This window comes from Mobula hypostoma, chromosome 10, assembly GCF_963921235.1.
Source record: "Mobula hypostoma chromosome 10, sMobHyp1.1, whole genome shotgun sequence".
In the NCBI taxonomy this organism is placed as follows: domain Eukaryota; kingdom Metazoa; phylum Chordata; class Chondrichthyes; order Myliobatiformes; family Myliobatidae; genus Mobula; species Mobula hypostoma.
The window spans coordinates 60,414,072-60,433,471 of NC_086106.1; the positions used below are offsets into that span (position 1 = coordinate 60,414,072).

The following is a 19,400-nucleotide window of genomic DNA, read 5'->3' on the forward strand; positions in this document are numbered from 1 at the left end:
AAAAATAAAGATAGTGTGCAGTCAGACTGTCAGGAAGGGCAGGCAGGTGATAGAACAAAATTGCAGTCAGCAGGGTGAGTATCAGTGCATTAGGGATGCAGAATCAAATACCTTATTCAAAGTGTTATATCTCAATGTATGGAGTATAAAAATAAGGTGGATAATCTTGTTGCACTATTATAGATTGGCAGGTATGATGTTGTAGCCATCAGTGAATCATGGCTGAAGGATGGTTGTAGTTGGGAGCTGAATGTACAAGGTTACATGTTGTATCGGAGGGATAGGAAGGTAGACAGAGAGGGTGACATGGTTCTGCTGGTAAAGAATGGCATGAAATCAGTGGAAAGATGTGACCTAGGATCAGAAGATGTTGAATCCTTGTGGTTGAGATAAGAAACTGCAAGGGTAAAAGGACTCCCACTCCCACTTTCAAATCTCTTACTAACTCTTCCTTCAGTTAGTCCTGACGAGGGGTCTCGGCCTGAAACGTCGACTGCACCTCTTCCTAGAGATGCTGCCTGGCTTGCTGCGTTCACCAGCAACTTTGATGTGTGTTGCTTGTAGGGTAAAAGGACCCTGATATACAGGGCTCCCAACAGTAGCTGGGATGTGTACTACAGATTACAACAGGAAATAGAAGAGGCGTGTCAAAAGGGTAATGTTATGATAGTCAAGGGAGATTTTAGCATGCAGATTGATTGGAAAAATCAGTTTGGTAATGGATCTCAAGAGAGTGAGTTTGATGAATGCCTGTGAGATGGCTTTTTAAAGCAGTTTGTTGTTGAGTTTACTAGGAGACGAGCTATACTGGATTGGGTGTTATCTAATGAACCGGAGGTGATTAGGGAGCTTAAGGTAAAAGAACCTTTAGGAGGCAGTCATCACAGCATGATTGAGTTCAATTTGATAGGGAGAAAGTAAAGTCTGATGTAGCAGTATTTCAGTGGAATAAAGGAAATTACAGAGGTATGAGAGAGGAGTTGGCCAAAGTAAATTGGAAGGAGATGCTGGCAGGGATGACAGCAGGCCAGCAATACCATATGTATTTGGGAAAAATGAGGAAGGTTCAGGATAGATGTATTCTAAAAATGAAGAAATACTCAAATGGCAAAACTGTGGCTGACAAGGGAAGTCAAAGCTAATGTAAAAGCAAAATAGAGGCATATAACAAAGCAAAAATTAGCAGGAAGATAGAGGATTGGGAAGCTTTTCAAAAGCTACAGAGTGCAACTGAAAGAATCATAAGGCGGAAAAAGATGAAATATGAAAGCAACCTGGCAAATAATATTAAAGTGGATAGTAAAAGCTGTTTCAAGTCTGTTACATAAATAATAAATAAATAAATAAAAGAGCGATGAGAGTGGATATAGGACCACTAGAAAATGAGGCCGGAGAAATAATAACCTTGGGCAAGGAGATAGCAGATGAACTAAATGAGTACCTTGCATCATCAGTCTTCACTGTGGAAGACACTAGCAGTGTATCAGATACTGAAGGGTGTGAGGGAAGAGAAGTGGGTGCAGATATTATTACAAGGGAGAAGGTGCAAGACTGAAAGACTTAAGGGTATATAAGTCACCCATACCAGAAAAACTGCATCCTCGGGTTCTGAAAGAGGTACTGGTAGAGATTGTGGAAGCATTAGTACTGATCTTTCAAAAATCATTGGACTTTGGCATGGTGCCAGAGGACTGGAAAATTGTAAATGTCACTCTTACTTTTTAAGAAAGGAGGAAGGCAGCAGAAAGGAAACTATAGATAAGTTAGCCTGACCTCAGTGGTTGGGAAGATGTTGGAGTTAATTGTTGAGGATGAGTTTATGGAGTACTTGCTGACACAGGACAAAAAAGGACGAAGGCGGCATGGTTTCCTTAAGGGAAGATATTCCCTGAAAAACCTGTTGGAATTCTCTGAGGAGATTACAGGTAGGATAGTTAAAGGGAACATTGTACATTTGGACTTTCAGAAGACCTTTGACAAGGTGCCACACCTGAGGCTGCTTACCAAGTTAAGAGCCCATTGTGTTACAGGAAAGTTACTGGCATGTTTAGAGCATTGGCTGATTGGTGAGGCAGCGAGTGGGAATAAAAGGATCCTTTTCTGTTTGGCTGCTGGTGACTAGTGTTCTGCAGGGGTCGGTGTTGGGATTGCTTTTTTTAATGCTGTATATCAGTGATTTAGATGATGCAATAGATGGCATTGTTGCCAGGTTTGCAGATGATATGATATTGGTGTAGAGGCAGGTAGTGTTGAGGAAACAAGAAGACTGCCGACGGACTAAAGCCTGATTTATACTTCTGCGTCAAAGCGTTGCCGTAAGTACTGTGTCACCGCAAACCCTACGCAAAGCTGATGCGGAACCCTACACGAGAGCCTGCGTTGCTGCGACGCGCACCTCTCCCAAAATGTAACCGCACGTCGCGGCAACTTAGAACGCAACAGCTGTGATTGGTCGGCTTAGTCGCATCGCATTTCCTCCTACGCTGCAATAGGCCCATTGGCCGATTGAAGGGCAGGGAAGGAGCTCTGGCTGCAATGCTTTCCATAAAGCTTTACAACCTCCGAAATTATGGAGGACACATTTCACTTTTACGAAAAAAGACGCTCGCATCTTGTTTACCCCGCGAAAGACTACTATGACCATGAAGCCTTGCACGGGCAGGTGTGTGCGCATGCGTGACGTGTGCGAATTGCAGAGCGACGCAGACACACCAATGCACAAGTATAAATGCTCACAATGTGCGTAGGTCACTTGCATAGATTACGGTGTCCAGTTAACGGAGAAGTATAAATGAGGCTTTAGACATATTAGGAGGACATAGAAATAGATGTGCAGACTATTTTCTAGACGGGGAGACAATCCAAAAATCTGAGATGCAAAGAGACTTGGGAGTCCTTGAGCAGAACACCCTGAAGGTTAACTTGCAGGTAGGGTCAGTGGTGAGGAAGGCAAATGCAGTGTTAGCATTCATTTCAAGAGGCCTGTAATACAAGAGCAGGGAGGTGATGCTGAGGCCTTATAAGGCACTAGTGAGGTCTCACTTTGAGTACTGTGAGCTGTTCTAGGCTCTTCATCTAAGAAAAGATGTGCTGGCATTGGAGAAGGTTCAGAGGAAGTTCATAAGGATGGTTCTGGGAATTAAAGGGTTATCGTATGGGGAACGTTTGATGGCTCTGGGTCTGTACTCGCTGGAGTTTAGAAGGATGAATGGCGATCTCATTGAAACCTTTCAAGTGTTGAAAGGCCTAGACAGAGATGTGAAAAGGATGTTTTTTGTGGTGTGGGAGTCTAGGGCAAGAGGGCACTGCCTCACGAAAGAGGGGCATCCATTTAAAACAGATGTGGAGAAATTTGTTAACCGGGTGGTGGATTTATGGAATTTGTTACCACAGGCAGCTGTGGAGGCCAGGTCGTTGGTTGCATTTAAGGCAGAAATTGATAAGTTTTTGATTGGATACGGCATCAAAGCTAACAGGGAGAAGACCAGGGAGTGGGGCTGAGGAGGGGGAAAAAGGATCGGCCATGATTGAATGGTGGAGTTGACTTGATGGGCCAATGATCTAATTCTGCTCCTTTGTCTTGTGGTCTTATGGTCTTATGAAATGATAGAGGCAGGAATAATTACAGCATTTAAAAGACATTTGGACAGGTACATGGATAGGAAAGGTTTGGGGATATGGGCGAAGTTCAGACGAATAGCACTAGCTTGGGTTTACAGGGATGAATTGTGCTGAAGGATCTTTTTCCATGTTATGTAATTTCCATGGATCTCATGTAACTTAACCTTCTGGGCCACCCTAGTAAGAGGGAATTTACTAAATGTCAAATGGTGTACTAAAGTCCATGCAGACAACATTAATTTCCTTATCTCTGTCAATCTTCATCACTTCCTTAAAAAAACAGTCATATTTGTGAAGTAGTACCTTCTCTACACAAAGCCTTGCTGACCATCCCTAAAATGTCCGCGATTTTTCAAGTAAATACAGTAGTTGAGGATCTTCTCCCGTAATTTCCTTGCCACTCTGGTAAAATGCATCAGCCTGTAATTTCCAGGATTATCCCTGCTCTCCTTAAACAAAGGAACAACTCTGGTTGTTCTCCAGTCCTCTGTGACCTCACCAGACCTGAACCACTTCCTTTGGCTCCACACATAAATTCCCTGTTTGTTCTTGAGTGAATCTCCCCTTTCCTTCTTTTTCTGCATATAGAATGCCTCAATATTATCATTAATTCTACTTGCCAATGACATTTGATGGCCTCTTCAGTTCTTCCTTTGTCCTTTCTGTTCTTCAAGAGCCTCTTCTGATTTTGGTTTCTGTTTGACTGAACTTACAATATCTTGTCATCCAAGGTTCACAGGAACGTGTTAGTCCTGTACTTTGACCAGCTGGCTTATATAAGATTCTCACTTATTAGAGGTGGATTTAACCTGAAACAGCCTCAGACAATCTAGGTGATTGTTTTGATGACTGTTGACTATTCCCAATGTGCTCCCTGCTGAAATTTGGATTACCTATTACAGGGGTCCCCAACCTTTTTTGCTCTGCAGACCGGTTTAATATTGACAATATTCTTGCGGACCAGCCGACCCCGGGGGGGCGGGGGAGTGGGTTAAGATTGCCAACGGACAAGCTTAGCAGTCAAGTACGTTGGGTTTACCCAGAAAAAGACTACAGTGACCATGAGGCCTTGCGTGGGCACAAGTGCGCATGTGCTTTGTGACCTGCTGATTTTTTTCCTGCAAATCCTTTTTGGCGATTCTGTTCGGGTGGGGTGGGGGGGGGTGTTAATCATGACTGGAATATAGGTGATAATTTCGTTTCTAAAAGGGTTTATCTAACGAATTTAATATTAAACACAGCGCATATTTTCCTCGCATGAATATAGTGATTATAGTCAATTATCAGGGGAGCTTGAAGTAAGTGTTGAACGAACTTCCAGTAGAAGTGGCAGAAGCAGGTTCGATATTATCATTTAAAGAAAAATTGGATAGATATATGGACAGGAAAGGAATGGAGGGCTATGGGCTGAGTGCAGGTTGGTGGGACTAGGTGAGAGTGGCGTTCGGCACGGACTAGAAGGGCCGAGATCGCCTGTTTCCGTGCTGTAATTGTTGTATGGTTATATAAGTCACTTATCAGTCAATAGCATCATAACATTTTAAGTAACGTTTGGATATTAAACACACAGCACATATTTTCCCCGTATGAATAATAAAATCATTGCAACACACCAATATCATTGAATCAGTGGGAGCCCTGGGCTTGTTTTCCTGCAACAAGATGGTCCCATCGAGGGGTGATGGGAGACAGCGATACTCGAAAGGGGTTCCTTGTGTCCAGTCTATCCCGCAACTTAGTTTTCGTTGCATTCATTGCAGAATACTCCGCTTAGCAGAAAAATGTTGGAAATGGAAGCAACGTTTTCAGTGCTTTCATGGCTATCTCAGGATATTTAGCCTTGACTTTGATCTAGAATGCCGACCGAGGTGTTATGTCAAACATACTTTTCAGCCCACCGTCATTTGCAAGCTTGAGGAGTTGATCTCCTTCCCGCGCTGACATAGATGACGCGTGGGTAATGACCTCGCGTGCGTTCAAGTTCAACAGTGGCTGTGACAGGGAACAAGGAAAGGTGCAGCTGACTCATATCGTTTCATATCGCCAAATCATATCGTTTCCTCGCGGCCCGGTAGCATATGCTTTGCGGCCCGGTGGTTGGGGACCGCTGACCTACTATAACTCCTTTCCTCATCGAACAATTTATATATTGATGCTTATACAATGTATTTTCGTTCCCAGCAAACAAAAGTAGCTTCTCGCTATCATACAGAATAACTCTCAATAACATGCAGAAACTAGTATGTTTGTGTGAAATTCACTGTTCTCCCCAAAGGCAGTGTGTCCTATCAGAGGTATGATGCAGAGGTCTCCATTTGAAAGCTGGAGAATTCTTTTTGAGAGCTGATGCTGGTCAACTAAAGGTCTTGATCTATCATATTTGGGTTTTGTTTATGTGACTAAACTGGCAGTTGGTGACTGTGTATTATATTCCTCTGAAGTGCTTTGAATATCAGCTAAGTTAAAGAAGTTATCCAAATGCAGTTTTTGACCCAGCAATGATGAAGGAATGGCAAAATATTTCCAATGTACTCAGTTGTGTAACTGATAGGGGATCTTCGCAATACAGGTTTCCCCCCGCCATCCGAAGGCAGAGCATTCCTATGAAACGGTTCGTAAGCTGGAATGTCGTAAAACGAAGAAGCAATTACCATTTATTTACATGGAAAAATTTTGTGAGCGTTTGCAGACCCAAAAATAACCTACCAAATCACGCCAAATAACACATAAAACCTAAAATAACAGTAACATATAGTAAAAGCAGGAATGATATGATAAATACGCAGCCTATATAAAGTAGAAATACTTTTCCACAATCATTGCCTGCACTGCTGTCCGTAGCGAAAATCTCATGCAAGCGCTGTCGGCAAAAACATGGCGCAAGTGCTCTCAGCAGAAAATCTCACGCAAGCACTGTTGGCAAAAACACTCTCCAGTAACCTTTAAGCTATGAAGCTGCCAAATCATACCAAATATCACGTAAAAATGTACAGCTGATTAAAAAAATAGAAATAAATTCTACTGTAAATCCGTCTGGGCCAAGTGCTTTACCTGAGTTCATAGAAAAAATACCGTTCTTTATTTCCTCTACTGTAATAGGTACATCTAATTTTGAACATTCATTAGATGATAATTTTGGAATATTCAATTTCTTATAAAAATTCATGCATTATAGTAGAGTCATCAGGAAATTCCGATTGATATAAGGAGGTATAGAATTCTTGAAAGGATTTATTAATCTTGTCATGGTCGACTGTCAAATTGCCATCTTGTTTACGAATCTTAAGAATCTGTCGTTTAACTGAGGCCGATTTCAATTGATTAGCTATAAGTTTCCCAGTTTTATCACCATGTATATAAAATTGACTCTTAGTTTTGATTAATTGACCTTCAATCGTAGATGATAATAAGAGATTATGTTCCATTTGAAGTTCAACTCTCTGTTTATAAAGTTCCTGATTAGGAGCTATAGAATATTTCTTATCAACTTTTTAATATTTTTCTCTACTACACTGACTCCTTGGCTATGTAGTGTATTTAGGGATGCAGTATGTATAGGTAAACTACCACAATCTTTTTATTGATCTTCTATTTCCCTAATTCTTAAAAAAAGATAAGGACCCAACTGAATGTGCATCTTATAGGCCTATATCTTTGCTGAATGTGGATTCTAAGATTTTTTCTAAAATATTGGTAATGAGATTGGAGAATGTATTACCTCAAATTATTTCTGCTGATCAGACTGGATTTATTAAAAATAGTTACTCTTTTTTTAATATTAGGAGATTAATGAATATTGTTTAAACGCCTTCACCAAAATTCCAGAATGTGTTATTTCATTGGATGCCGAGAAAGCTTTTGACAGAGTTGAATGGACATATTTATTTAACACCCTTGAGAAATTTAATTTTAGTTCAATATTTATATCTTGGATTAAACTGATATATCTTACCCCTTTGGCTTCTGTATTTACTAACAATCAAAGATCCCCTCTTTTTCATTTATTCCGTGGTACTAGGCAGGGCTGTCCTCTTAGTCCACTACTATTTGACATTGCTTTGGAAACACTAGCTATTGCTATTCGTGACTCCCCTAATATATTTAGCATTACCCGTGGAAATGAGACTCATAAATTATCACTATATGCAGATGATCTGCTATTATATATTTCATTCCAGGAAAATCTATTCCAGCAGTATTAACTTTGCTTGCTCAGTTTAGTAGTTTTTCTGGTTATAACTTAAACCTAGGTAAGAGTGAACTTTTTCCATTAAATCTGCAGGTTCCCACTTATAGAAATTCTCCATTTAGAGTGACTACTGACTATTTTACTTATTTAGGAGTTAACATTACTAAGAAACACAAGGATCTATTCAATTTTAACCTTTTACCATTAATTAATCAGGTTAAACAACTGATTACTAAGTGGTCCTCATTGTCTCTATCATTGATTGGCCGAATCAATGCTATTAAAATGATTATTTTACCTAAATTTTTATATTTATTTCAAACGATACCAATTTTTATACCTAAATCTTTTTTTGATACTATTGATTCTAAAATTTCCTGTCATATGTGGCAAAATAAAAATCCCAGATTAATTTAAAAAAATACTTACAGAAATCTAAGAAAGAGGGTGGTTTGGCATTGCCTAACCTAAGATTTTATTATTGGTCAATTAATATTAGATATTTAATATTTTGGATGCAAGATTGGAATATAACTCCAAGCCCATATTGGGTAAACCTTGAAGGCCACTCTGTGCAAGGGTTTTCTTTAGCTTCCATTTTAGGAACTTCACTGCCTTTTGTACTATCTAAATTGAATAAACAAATGTTAACCCTATAGTTAAACATACATTGCGAATATGGTTTCAATTTTGTAAATTTTTTGGCCTGAATGAATTTATGTTATCAAGTCCAATTTTATCTAATTCCTTTTTTCAACCCTCGGTAATGGACCAAGCCTTTTTGATGTGGAAAATGAAAGGTATAATATGTTTTCTTGATTTATTTCTGGATAACTGTTTTAGGTCTTTTGAGCAGTTATCTAAAAAATTTGATTTGCCTAGATCCCATTTTTGTAGATACTTACAAATAAGAAATTTTTAAAATATTACAATGCCTACCTTTCTGACTTCAAATCCTACTGGCATTATTGATAAAATTTTAGGTTTAAATCCTTTGCAGAAGGGATTAATAGCAATTATTTGTGATATAATTATGAAATTACAGCCAGGTATATCTGATAAAATTAAAAATGAATGGGAAAGGGAACTTCAACTTTGTTTACCTATAGAGAAATGGGATAAAATTTTTCAATTAGTTAGTACTTCTTCTATATGTGCTAAACATACATTATTACAAGTAAGGCAGTACACAGAGCCCATTTGTCCAAAGATAAACTAGCTCGTTTTTATTCCCATATAAATCCTACTTGTGATAGATGTCACTCTGAAGTGGCTTCTTTAACTCATATGTTTTGGTCTTGTCCTCTTTTGGAAAAATATTGGAAAGATATTTTTGATATTATTTCAACAGTTCTATGCTTTGATTTAAAACCCCATCCTATTATGGCAATTTTTGGATTGCCAATGGTAGAACATAGATCTTTGTCTTCTTCAGCCTGTCGGATGATAGTATTTGTTACTTTAATGGCGAGAAGATCTATTTTGTTGAACTGGAAGGAAATTAATCCTCCAACTACATTCCAGTGGTTTTCTCAAACTATATTAAGTTTAAATTTAGAAAAAATTAGAAGTGATATTTTTGACCCTTTGGTTAAGTTTGAAGAAACTTGGAAACCTTTTTTGCAACATTTTCATATCATGTGATCTGACCTTTCCGAATCTTTTTTTAAAACTTAAATTATATGATTAGAGGAGCGGAGTTGACGACATTACTGAACGTGTCTGATACAAGATATTGGTCTAGCCCTGTTTTGTTCTTTTTTTTGTTTTTTTTTCTTTTGGGGATTTTTTTTGTTTATACATTTTTTCTTTTCATTTCTTCTTTTATGACTAATTTCATTATGAGTTTGGAAGTCTGTTACATCTTTGTTACTTAAAATCCTTTTTATATATGCTGATTAAGATTATTCCAATCTCTTTGTACCAATTTTGTTGAGTTTATAATTTTGAAAATTAATAAAAAGATTTAAAAAGAAAAAAAAGTAGAAATAATGTATGTGCAGTGTAGTATTACTTATGGGAATCGGGAAGACAGCTTGCCGAGTACACTGATGATGGTGTGTTAGGTTGAGTCGTCGGAGTTTGGGTGGTGCAGTGGTTCCCATCCTCCGAGCAGCGAACCGATACCGATCCGCGAAGCATGCAGGGGTACAGAGGTAGCCCGGACACATCCAGCACATCTTTAAGAAGAAAGCCGAAATAAACATGCTAATTAATTAGGTGCCATCGGGCACGTAATTGTTGGCCCAGATCAGAGGCGATTGCTGATTGTGTCACCTCTGAGCTGGGCCGACAATTACGTGTCGGCTGGCACCTAATTAATTAGCATGTTTATTTCGGCTTTTTTCTTAAAGATGTGCTGTGTGCCTCCCAGCTACCGCTGCATTCTCCGCAAATCAGTATCTGTCCGCGGCCTGGGGGTTGGGGTGGTGGGAAACTTGGGTGTCGTCTTCTTCCATTAGGGCAGGCAGCTCATCTTCTCCTATGACTGCTGGCCTCGACATCGAAGGTCGAGGTTCGTTGTCTGCTGTGGCTGATGTGGAAGGCTTGCTTGTCTGCTTAGCCTTGCGCATTTTTCTATCATACAGTTCTTTGTAAGCCCTCAAACCATCCTGCAAATGTCCCCTAAGCCTATGTACCCTTTCAAAGTTAAAGTCGTACTTTATCATTGCAGTGAAAATCTCCCGCAGTTGCTTCACGTTCAGTTCGCTACTGCATTCGGTTTCGGTTGTTATTCTTTCCTCTTCCAATTGCATCAGCTCTTCATCTATCAGTTCTTGGTCATGGGATGCCAAAACCTTTTCAACATCATCTTCGTCAGCTTCCACAAGCCAAACTCACGTTGTCTTTACTTCATTCACCACGATCAAAATGCTTAATTATGTCTAGTTTTACGCTAAGTGTAACACCCTTATGAGCTCTTTCAGGCTTTTCCGATGCCTTAGACCTCATCTTGCTAACGGCTGCTCACAGGCACGTGTTTAAGCAATGCCGGCTAGAATGCCGTTCCGAATCCTGGGGAGAGCGGCTGCTCGGGCCACGCACTGATTTTTTTTGTAACAGTGAAAACGCCTTCTGTTAGCGAAAACAGGGAACTAATGTAGGTCTTTCGTAACGGTGAGGTTTCATAAAGCAAACGTTTGAAAAGCAGGGGACACCTGTATTATGTTCTAAGATTTTACACACAAGTCCTATGGTCAGTAGTATAACAAAATCACCACAGAATTGTTTTAAAATTACAAAGCACCTTCACATCGTCCACTGCAAATGGCAGAATCTCCCTGTGGCTACCCATTTCAATTTGACTTTCCATTCCCTTTCTGTTATGTCTGTCCGTGGCTGCCACTAGTGCCATGCCAAGACCAAACTCAGGTTGAAGGAGTAACACCTTATATTCTGTCAGGGATGGCAACCTGATGAAATAAACATTGATTTCTCCCGAGTAATTTCTCCCCTCCATCCATTTCTCTTTTTCCATACCTTATTCTGGTTACGCTCTCACCCCTTCTCCTCACTTGCCCATCACCTTCCTCTGGTTTCTCTCCTCCTTCCCTTTATGCAATGGTCCACTGGCCTTTCCTATAAGATTCCTCCTTTTTCAGCCCTTTATCTCTTCCACTTATCGCTTCCCATCTTCTTGCCTTCATAGCCTCCCCCACCCACGCACCTTTCCTCTCACCTGGTCTCACCTATCACCTACCAGCTTGTACTCATTTCCCTGCTCCACCTTATTATCCTGGCTTCTGCTCTCTTTATTTTCAGTCCCATGAAGGGTTTTGTCCTGAAGCATTGACTGTTTATTCCCCTTCTGTAGATGCTACCTGACTTACTGAGATCCTTCAGCATTTTGTCTGTGTTGCTTAAGATTTCCAGCATCTGCAGAATCTTTTGTTTAAAATACGAAACTATTTTGTGATACAGGTGTCCCCCGCTTTTCGAACATTTGCTTTATGAAACCTCACTGTTACGAAAGTCCTACATTAGTTACCTGTTTTCACTAACAGAAGGTGTTTTCATTGTTACGAAAAAAGGCAGCACGCGCCCCGAGCAGCCGCTCCTCCCCAGGATTCGGAACGGCATTCTAGCCGGCATTGCTTAAACACGTGCCTGTGAGCATCCATTAGCAAGATGAGTTCTAAGTTAATGGAAAAGTCTGAAGGAGCTCATAAGGGTGTTACACTTAGCGTAAAACTCGACATAATTAAGCGTTTCGATCGTGGTGAACGAAGTAAGGACAAAGTGAGTTTGGCTTGTGGAAATTGACGAAGATGATGTTGAAAACAACAGGAATTCTGCAGATGCTGGAAATTCAAGCAACACACATCAAAATTGCTGGTGAACGCAGCAAGCCAGGCAGCATCTATAGGAAGAGGCGCAGGCGACGTTTCAGGCCGAGACCCTTCGTCAGGACTAACTGAAGGAAGAGTGAGTAAGGGATTTGAAAGCTGGAGGGGGAGGGCGAGATGCAAAATGATAGGAGAAGACAGGAGGGGGAGTGATAGAGCCGAGAGCTGGACAGGTGATAGGCAGAAGGGGATACGAGAGGATCATGGGACAGGAGGTCCGGGAAGAAAGACGGGGGGGGGGGTGACCCAGAGGATGGGCAAGAGGTATATTCAGAGGGACAGAGGGAGAAAAAGGAGAGTGAGAGAAAGAATGTGTGCATAAAAAAGAGTAACAGATGGGGTACGAGGGGGAGGTGGGGCCTAGCGAAAGTTAGAGAAGTCAATGTTCATGCCATCAGGTTGGAGGCTACCCATACGGAATATAAGGTGTTGTTCCTCCAACCTGAGTGTGGCTTCATCTTTACAGTAGAGGAGGCCGTGGATAGACATGTCAGAATGGGAATGGGATGTGGAATTAAAATGTGTGGCCACTGGGAGATCCTGCTTTCTCTGGCGGACAGAGCGTAGGTGTTCAGCAAAGCGGTCTCCCAGTCTGCGTCGGGTCTCACCAATATATAAAAGGCCACATCGGGAGCACCGGACGCAGTATATCACCCCAGTCGACTCACAGGTGAAGTGATGCCTCACCTGGAAGGACTGTTTGGGGCCCTGAATGGTGGTAAGGGAGGAAGTGTAAGGGCATGTGTAGCACTTGTTCCGCTTACACGGATAAGTGCCAGGAGGGAGATCAGTGGGGAGGGATGGGGAGGACGAATGGACAAGGGAGTTGTGTAGGGAGCGATCCCTGCGGAATGCAGAGAGAGGCGGGGAGGGAAAGATGTGCTTAGTGGTGGGATCCCGTTGGAGGTGGCGGAAGTTACGGAGAATAATATGTTGGACCCGGAGGCTGGTGGGGTGGTAGGTGAGGACCAGGGGAACCCTATTCCTAGTGGGGTGGTAGGAGGATGGAGTGAGAGCAGATGTACGTGAAATGGGGGAGATGCGTTTAAGAGCAGAGTTGATAGTGGAGGAAGGGAAGCCCCTTTCTTTAAAAAATGAAGACATCTCCCTCGTCCTAGAATGAAAAGCCTCATCCTGAGAGCAGATGCGGTGGAGACGGAGGAATTGCGAGAAGGGCATGGCGTTTTTGCAAGAGACAGGGTGAGAAGAGGAATAGTCCAGATAGCTGTGAGAGTCAGTAGGCTTGTAGTAGACATCAGTGGATAAGCTGTCTCCAGAGACAGAGACAGAAAGATCTAGAAAGGGGAGGGAGGTGTCGGAAATGGACCAGGTAAACTTGAGGGCAGGGTGAAAGTTGGAGGCAAAGTTAATAAAGTCAACGAGTTCTGCATGCGTGCAGGAAGCAGCGCCAATGCAGTCGTCGATGTAGCGAAGGAAAAGTGGGGGACAGATACCAGAATAGGCACGGAACATAGATTGTTCCACAAACCCAACAAAAAGGCAGGCATAGCTAGGACCCATACGGGTGCCCATAGCTACACCTTTAGTTTGGAGGAAATGGGAGGAGCAAAAGGAGAAATTATTAAGAGTAAGGACTAATTCTGCTAGACGGAGCAGAGTGGTGGTAGAGGGAAACTGATTAGGTCTGGAATCCAAAAAGAAGCGTAGAGCTTTGAGACCTTCCTGATGGGGGATGGAAGTATATAGGGACTGGACATCCATGGTGAAAATAAAGCGGTGGGGGCCAGGGAACTTAAAATCATCGAAAAGTTTAAGAGCGTGAGAAGTGTCACGAACATAGGTCGGAAGGGATTGAACAAGGGGTGATAAAACAGTGTCGAGGTATGAGACACTGCCCTTACACTTCCTCCCTTACCACCATTCAGGGCCCCAAACAGTCCTTCCAGGTGAGGCATCACTTCACCTGTGAGTCGACTGGGGTGATATACTGCATCCGGTGCTCCCGATGTGGCCTTTTATATATTGGTGAGACCCGACGCAGACTGGGAGACCGCTTTGCTGAACATCTACGCTCTGTCCGCCAGAGAAAGCAGGATCTCCCAGTGGCCACACATTTTAATTCCACATCCCATTCCCATTCTGACATGTCTATCCACGGCCTCCTCTACTGTAAAGATGAAGCCACACTCAGGTTGGAGGAACAACACCTTACATTCCGTATGGGTAGCCTCCAACCTGATGGCATGAACATTGACTTCTCTAACTTCTGCTAGGCCCCACCTCCCCCTCGTACCCCATCTGTTACTCTTTTTTATGCACACATTCTTTCTCTCACTCTCCTTTTTCTCCCTCTGTCCCTCTGAATATACCTCTTGCCCATCCTCTGGGTCACCCCCCCCCCCCGTCTTTCTTCCCGGACCTCCTGTCCCATGATCCTCTCGTATCCCCTTCTGCCTATCACCTGTCCAGCTCTCGGCTCTATCCCTCCCCCTCCTGTCTTCTCATATCATTTTGCATCTCCCCCTCCCCCTCCAGCTTTCAAATCCCTTACTCACTCTTCCTTCAGTTAGTCCTGACGAAGGGTCTCGGCCTGAAACGTCGACTGCGCCTCTTCCTATAGATGCTGCCTGGCCTGCTGCGTTCACCAGCAACTTTGATGAAGATGATGTTGAAGAGGTTTTGGCATCCCATGACCAAGAACTGATAGATGAAGAACTGATGCAATTGGAAGAGGAAAGGATAACAATCGAAACCGAATACAGTAGCAATCGGACCAAAAGTGAAGTCATCCAGGAACTGAACGTGAAGCAACTGCGTGAGACTTTCGCTGCAATGATAAAGTACGTCTTTAATTTTGAAAGGGTACGTCGGTTTAGGGCATATTTGCAGAATGATTTGAGTCCCTACAAAGAACTGTGTGATAGAAAAATGCGCGAGACCAAGCAGTCAAGCAAGCCTTCCACATCAGCCACAGCAGACGACGAACCTCGACCTTCGACATGGAGGCGGGCAGACATAGAAGAAGAGGACCTGCCTGCCCTGATGGACACAGACAACGAGATGACACCCCAGTGTCCCACCACCCCAACCCCCAGGCCATATCACGGACAATATCAATCCGCGAAGAATGCAGCGGTAGCTGGGACGCACCCAGCACATCTTTAAGAAAAAAAGCCAAAATAAACAAGCTAATTAATTAGGTGCCGCCCGGCACGTAAATGTCGGCCCAGATCAGAGGCAATTGCCGATTGCATCGCCTCTGATCTGGGCTGACATTTACGTGCTGGGCGGCACCTAATTAATTAGCTTGTTTATTTCGGCTTTTCTCTTAAGGATGTGTTGGGTGCGTCCCGGCCACCGCTGTACCGCTGCATGCTTCGCGGCAATGTATCGGTCATCGGCCTGGAGGTGGGGGGCCACTGCACCACCCTAACCTCCGACGACTCAGCCAAACACACCATTGTCAGTGTGCTCGGCGCTGTCTTCCCAATTCCGGTAAGTGATACTACACTGTACATACATTATTTCTACTTTATATAGGCTGTGTATTCATCATATCATTCCTGCTTTTACTATATGTTACTGTTATTTTAGGTTTTATGTGTTATTTGGCATGATTTGGTAGGTTATTTTTGGGTCTGCGCACACTCACAAATTTTTCCCATATAAATTAATGGTAATTGCTTCTTCACTTTACGACATTCCGGCTTACGAACCATTTCATAGGAATGCTCTACCTTCGGATGGTGGGGGGAACCTGTAATGATCTTTTTGTCTTCTGAAACAAAAATATTAATTTAAGTTTTTTTGTGGAAGGAACTAAACCATTTTGAAATAGGAACATGTTCATTTTAGTAACTGTGATGAGTTGCCCTCCTTCAGGAATCATTCATAATCTAGAGTAGTGGCATGATGTGTTTCTGTTCCTCACAACACCCATCTGTCATTTCTCTTCAGTTAAAGTGGAAATTTGATCCTTGGGTTCTGCATAGTTGATAACTACTGACTTGACTGAGGTTGCCAATTGTATTGCATATCTGACCCTTGCAGCTGAGTGTCAGAGGAGATTTGCTGATTGCTCTTGGCTGTCTTGGAAGCTCTGTCCCAGAATTGAAAAGCCACAGAGTTTTTTTTTGTAGGAATGATAAACAAACTGTTGGAAGAACTCAACAAATCAAAGAGTATCTGTGGAGGCTAAAGAATGTTTGATTTTTCAGATCAAGAACTTGCATCAGTCACAAGGTCCTCATGGGGGCATTAGCAAAGAAGCATGTCTTTGCGAGATTGTTTTCTACCAGGCAATTCATTGACCTCTTGCTATAGTCTATAGTCTTTCCATTTTATTTAAAAGTAGCACTGAGTTTCAAAACATAGCTGAAAAGGTACAGAAACTTAAAAGTTTTGCCTTTACTGGGATTTTGCTAATTCCTCTTTGCTCATATCAATTTAAGTATGGAATTTAAGAGAGCCCTGACTTACTGATATCAATCTCCCTTTGTAACAATGCCCTACTTATCTTATATTCAGTTTGATTTACACAAACCTATTGGATTGAGGCGCATGTTTACCTGGAAGTTCCTGTGCTGTTAAGTGAAATTTGCTGTGGCATCTGAAGAGGGCAGTAATGCTTTAAAATATGTATTAGCTGTGTTACGTACCCCATAACTGGGTTGCCAAACCAGCAGAAATGGATCACTCAGTTGGAGTCTGGAGTACTAGAACTAAGAAAGTTTTATTAAAGAAACAAGCAACACAGTAATCGAAAGGATAATAAATGCAACAGTTCAGTGATGATAAACACACATGTGCACAGCATTAAGATAACAGCATCAATCAAGCTCTATCGTTGTCTAGGGGTAAATGACCAAATTTCAAAATGACTCAAAGTTCAGTCCAGTTAGTAGTTCAGTTCGCAGTAATCGTTGCCATGGCGATGGACAACGTGCGGGAAGAGAGACAGAGAGAACAGGAACAACTCATCATTCAGAACGGCTTCACTCACAGACCGGCGAGATGCTCACGAGCAACTTTTGGGCGGGTCCTTGGTGATGTCACCTGAGGTCACCGACTGTGACCCCTCCTCCAGATGTGGTCGATCCTCTGCAGTGAACCCGGCACCCAGGCAAGGGCAGACACACACCGGGTTCCCGCTGATCGTACCTTTCCACCCTGGCTGTCTGGTACTTCTCACCCACTCGTGAGAGGCGCACCGCTTCCAGGGTCTCGTTACCTCGGGTGGCGTGTGTCCTGCCTTAGCGAACCTGTCCCTTTTTATCCCCCTGCTGGGGTATGGCCTGTCCATCACTTCAAACAGTTCAAGGTTCAAAGAGGGGAGCCGCTCCAGACAGCTCTCTCTCCCACATCCCTTCATTACACATCTCCAGACGCTGCTCCATTGTTCCTTATCTCTCCTTCCCCTGAGGGCAGGTGGCAGACCAATTGCTGATGCCACTGATGCTAGCCCAGGCCAGCAAACATCTTAATTTTATGTGTATTCTCGTAACACTTCCCCCCTTTAAGGATTTTTACCGGGAGGTAAAAATTACAAACATGACTACATTATCTGATACATACACAATATACATCTTTAACAGTTATTTAGCTAATACAGAGAATTTGAAGCTGTCAACACCTTGACAGACAGTCATCACATTTTCTGTTCCTTTTACACGTGTTATTAATAATCCCTTAGACCAGGCTCCAACTCAGCAAACTTCATAGTGGCCAAAAACACTGATGAATTGCGACCAATGTAACCTCTCATTTGGTTTTGTCCCGGACCACAACAACAAGGGTCGTCCCATTTCGGCTCAGTTTTCTCTCGCAAGGGCTTAGTAGGAGGGGGACGGGTATTGACCGCAGAGTTATTGCAAAACTTCCTGCAGTACCCCACCATCTCCAAAAGCCTTCTGAGGGCCCTCTTGTCTGTCGGGGTTGGGAGGTCAGCGATAGCCTGCACTGTAGCTTGCATCGCTGCCAGCTGCCCCTGTGTCACCACAATTCCCAGGTGACCCTCGTGTGGCCGAATTCATTTTTTTCAAGGTTCACTATCAAACTGGCTTCAGACAGCCGTATTAAATTGCCAATACACACCTCTGTGGTCATCAGCCCTTTAGTCACTGAATTACTCAATATATATGAGTGTTCTTTACTGGGCTGCCCTATTGTAACAGACATAACCCAACGTCCCAGTTCTTTGCATTTCCTCGGGACAATCAAACACATAGGTGCGAGTCGTTTAATTACTCCTTCTAAAGATTCGCTTTGTTCGGGGATTAAGGGAGAGACCTTATCAGTAGACCTGGCCAAAACAATAGCCTTCTCCCATCTGACCGATCCCATCCTAATCTTTTCAAAATGGTTCTTTTCTCTTATCAGGGGGCCCCTAGCTTCATTGATTTCCACGCTAACACCGACTAGGTTTGTTAGCATATCAAAAGCCAGTGACCGTCTCAGTTCGCGTCGGTCATGATCAATAACATTTTTCCCCCTGGGCAGCCGGTAAATCTCTTTCATGATTCCACCAACTGTTTCCTCCAGCACCGCAAAATGTCCACCGGGGGGTACCTCGTGGGCCATGTTAAAAACCTCATCCCCATAACTCTTTTGCACCACCCCCCACTCCTCATCTGCGGATGCTGTACTTGATTTCCCTTTCTTCCTTAGCACTTCCTCATCCGCACAATAGCTTGTCAAGGCTGTGTCAGAGAGAGCGGTCTCGGCAAAAACCATCAGCCCCTCGTCTCGCTCCTGCGTCTGCACAAATTCTTTCCTGGCTACTGCTACGTCCGTCCCAGCTCCCTCACTACCTCTTATCTCACTACACCCTGTCTCATACAAGGTTGGCAGAAATGTTTCAGCCAAATTCACCATCGCGGGCGGGGCCTCCATGCTGGCAGGCTGACCCGTCAATCTCACGACTGGGAACACAATTCCTCCGGCGATGTCATTACCGAGCAAGACTTCCACGTCTTTCATCGGTAATTCGGACCTCACCCCGATCGTGACTAGTCCAGAGACCAGGTTGCTCTGTAAATGTATCTGGTGCAAAGGGACTGACTCTGTCCCTTCCCCAACACCTTTGACCTCTACCTCCCCAGTCTGGGTCTCTGAGCTAAACTCTAATACACTCTTCAGTATTAGTGACTGACACGCTCCCGTGTCTCTCCAGATCCGCACTGGAACTGGTTTTAACCTCTCCTTCACTGACACCAGTCCGGCCGAAATAAACCTCTCGCGCCCTTCCTGGACTTTTTCAGACTGTCCTTCCCTAGCGGTTCGCT

The 19,400-nt window shown here is 43.1% G+C and overlaps 1 protein-coding gene across 1 annotated transcript in view; it reads left to right on the top strand.

Annotated features, from left to right (window-relative positions):
• Positions 1–19,400, top strand: part of LOC134352938 (succinate--CoA ligase [ADP-forming] subunit beta, mitochondrial-like) — a 120,337-nt gene that overhangs the window by 23,712 nt on the left and 77,225 nt on the right. The window lies entirely within an intron of this gene.